Below are 4286 nucleotides of genomic sequence, written 5' to 3' on the forward strand. Positions count from 1 at the left end.
TTCTCCCTCTCTATCCAGGATCTCCTACATAGATCCCCTTCCAAGTGGATGACAGTGGTAGCCAGGCACCATCTAGTTCTTCTGGTCTCATAATTGTATAGGCTGCAGATAGGATGGTGTACCAGTCGCTAGGACTGATTGTTTCCATGAATTTTTGTTTTTTTCATTCTTCTTTGCTCTGGATGAGGAGAGACCCATCGTTGCATCACTAAATAATTCTTTATTAAAACATTGGATTAGTCAAAGGACAATTTTATATCTGCATCTGTTACCATAAAATATAGTTTATGCATATGAATTACTTTTAAGATTGGATGCTCTTTTTGTGAATGAGAACATTTATTTTGGAGCTGTACACAAAGCATACACAAAGGATATAATTAATGCACGTGGTTCTCCAAAAGTTTCTAGGCACAACAAGGAGTATGATGACCATGGCTCAATGTCTTCCAGCTGTGATTGTGCTGATCTGCCTCCCAAAAGTCCGTTGTTACATACAAAAATCAAATGATTTGCCCAAGCTAAACTGTTTGCTGTTTTTTCCAGGGATTGGTGAATTTATTTCACCAGCCATATGAGTAATTTTGTTGTTGTTGTGTGCCATCGAGTCAGACCCAACTCATAGTAAACAATTCTTGGGTTTCCGAGGCAATATCACTACAGAAGTAGATTGCCCAACCTTCCTTCCGAGGAGTGGCTGGTGGTAATAGCAATCTATAATTCCAGAAAATTCCTCCTTGAGCCTATTTTCTTTATTTTCATTTTTGCAATGTTTCCTCCTCTTCCACCTCTGGTTTCTTTAAAAAAGTGCCTGCTAGAATCCAGTTTGAACAACCAACTTGTCACAAACAAAGCCTGCTCAGTTAGATATAACAGGAAGACTTCTTTCCTGAGTGAAGAACCAGGGACAGTACCAAGGAGTGAATTTTTCATAGAACGAAGAGCTTGTGACGTCTGTGGTTTTGGTGTGTCTTAGGTAAGTCACTTCACCTTCCTGCCTTCTGTTTCTGACCTTCCAATGAGGGAGGCCATTGGCATCATTTCTAAATCATTTCCTACACTGACATTCTTGTTAGTTAAGTAACTCTGATTTGAAGAACAACATGAACAGGTCATGTAGAAGGCATCTGCTCTTTGTTACAGGGGATAAATTTTTACATTGTTTTATAAATATATATAATTTTATTGTGGTTTGGGTGAACGTTTACAGAGCAAATTAGTTTTCCATTCAACCATCTATACACATTGCAATCCTTTCAATATAACAGGACTCTCCTCATTCCCTCCCTGGGTTCCCTGTTTCCCTTCATCCATCTTTCCTGCCCCTTCCTGCCTTCTGAGCTTTGTTTTGTGTCAGATGATGCCCTTTTGGTCTCCTGTGGTTGGCTGTTCTGAAGAGCACGTTCCTCAGAGCTGTTATTGTTCACCTTTTAGTCCTGTCTTTTGTTTGGCTGAAAGGTGATCCCTGGGGGTAGGTTCAGTTCTGGGTTTGAAGGGTGTCTAAGAGCCATAGTCTTGGGGGTTCCAGCAGTCTCTATCAGACCAGTAAATGTAGTCTTTTTGATGATTTTTAACTTTGTTTTAAATTTTTCCTCCCATATTGACCAGGACTTTCTATTGGGATCCCAATCAGAGTGGTCAGTAGTGGCAGCTAAAGGGCTCATCCTCCAGTGCTGCATCATCAGACAGTGTCCTGTTGTGATCGGTGCTTCATACAGTTTGGAAATTTGCATTTCTAATAAGTTCCCAGACAATGCTAGTGCTGCTGGTTAAGGACCAGTTCTGAGAACCACTGGTTAAGCAGTGGTTCTCAAAATTTATTATAGATAAGAATCACCTGGGGCTCTTGTTGAAATGTCGATTCTGATTTGGTATAGCTGGGATAGAAATGCAAAGTCTCAGCAGGGGCTGGAGCAGCCTTGGTTGGGGTAGATAAGGTTTTTGTTGGCTAATTTTTGAAAGTAGAGCATCAGGCCTTTCTCTCTTTCTAGTCTGTCTTAGTCTGGAAGCTCTGCTGGTATTTGAAATTCTGGTTACATAGCTTCTTCATCATAACAACATGCAAGCCTCCACAGTAAGACATACAGACAGAGGAGTGGTGGCATTGGGTACTGGCTTGTTTTGTTTTGAAGAGAATAGAGAAGAATGAATACACACACATACACACAAACGCCTAAGCAGGTATGTGCTCTGGAAAAAAGCATTCTTCTGTACTGGAATATTATACCAAATACAGTGGAGAAGTACTACTGATAGGGAAAAATGGAGCCTTTGGATTTGTTACAAGGACAAAGCAGGAAGGAAAGAGGGATTTTAAGGCCATTTCTTCTTCACAGTGGTAGGAGATTTTTTTTTTATCCATACATCTCTTCATAAGATCCATTTCTCTGAAGCCATGAAGGTGCAAAAGGGAGAAGAAGGAAGCTAGCATTTGCCCAGTGACAAGTGAACACCAAATTTATCTTATTTCCTGCAGATTGGATTTACTTTTTCCTTCTCCTAGATTGGCTTTTATTTTTTTTCATTGAAAAATACTTCAGTTTAAGAGAAAGTGGAAAGCTTATTTAAAGTAAGTGAATGGCAGAGCCAGAATTTAGACAGAGGTCAGCCATCCTCTGAAATTTGCATGATTATGTTAGGATAGCACATGATCCTTAAATAAAAGTCTCCAAGATGGGCAACCAGGTGGGTGAATGAAGGAGAAAAGATTTTGCTTTGTTATTAGACCCCTTTGAAAGTTTGTTGGCAGGTGCCATTGAGTCAGTTCTGACTCATGTGTAGAGCAGAACGAAATACTGCTGCCCAGTCCTGCTCCGTCCTCACAGTTATTGCCATGTTTGAGCCCGTTGTTGCATCCAGGGTGTCAGTCCATCTCTTTGACTTCTTCTTTCTTGCTGACCCTCCACTTTACCAAGCATGATGTCCTTTTCTAGGACCGATCCCTACTGATAACAAATAAAGAGGTCTTTCACACAGATTGACCCAATGCAGTACGTCATTCAATTTCATGACTGTTGCTTCCGTGGGCATTGATTGTGGATCCAATAAAATGAATTGATAACTGCAGTCTTTTCTCCATTTATCCTGATGTTGCTTATTGGTCCAGTTGTGAAGATTTTTATTTTCTTTACGTTGAGGTGTAATCCATATCGAAGGCTGGGATCTTTGATCTTCATCAGTAAGTACTTCAAATTGTCTTTGCTTTGCTTTGAGCAAACAAGATTGTATCATCTGCACATTGCAGGTGTTAATGAATCTTCCTCTAATCCTGATGCTGCATTCTTCTTCATATGGTTCAACTTCTTGAATTGTTTTCTCAGCACACAGATTGAATAAGTATGGTGAAAGGATACAAACTTGATGCACATATTTCTTGATTTTAAACCATGTAATATCCCCCTGTTCTGTTTGAATGACTGCGTCTTTGTTCCTCATGAGTACAATGAAGTGTTCTGGAATTTTCATTCTTTGCAATGTTATCCATAACTTGTGATCCACACAATTGAATGCTTTGCACAGTCAATAAAACACAGGCAAACATCTTTCTGGTATTCTCCACTTCCAGGAAAGTGAAGATCTGGAAAGCTTCACTCCATCCACATCATTTAGGTGAACTCTACTTTGAGGTAGCAGCACTTCCCCAGTAGTGTTTTGAGTGCCTTTCAGCCTGAGAGGATCATCTTCTGGCACGATTTCAGACAATGTTCCCTTGCTTTTCACTGGCCAGTATTTTCAGAAGTAGATTGCCATGTCCTTTTTTTTTTTTTTTTATTTATCCCCACACTTTAACAGTATTCTTCCCACTGCCTCTCTTTACCTACCTTTTTCCTTCCTTTCCCATCCCATCCACTCTCACCTCCCTAGCTCTATCCCTGGGCCAATGCTGTCCTCTTGATATCATATGCCTAATTGTTGTAATGAGTACATATCCTCCTGATATTACTGTTCACAGTATAGGTGTGTCTCTCATCTGGCTGCCAACTGAGTCACAGGGGTTAAGTTCAATTCCTAGCTTGAAGGATGTCTAAGGGCCATAGCTTTGAAGGTTCCATCAGTCCTCAACAGACCAGGAAGCCTAGTCGTTTTTGTGATTTTGAGTTTTTTTCTAGTCTGTGTTAGTCTGGAAGTTCTGCTGAAATCTGTTTATCATGGATGACCCTGTTGAATTTGAAATACTAGTGACGTAGCTTCCAGCATCACAGCAACACTGAAGCCACCACAGTATGACAAACTGACAGAGTGGTGGATTTTTTTTTTTTTTTTATTAGGATTTGGGTGAAGATTTA

This window comes from Orycteropus afer, unplaced genomic scaffold, assembly GCF_000298275.1.
Source record: "Orycteropus afer afer isolate SDZICR_OR568_19922 unplaced genomic scaffold, OryAfe1.0 scaffold00009, whole genome shotgun sequence".
Taxonomy (NCBI): domain Eukaryota; kingdom Metazoa; phylum Chordata; class Mammalia; order Tubulidentata; family Orycteropodidae; genus Orycteropus; species Orycteropus afer.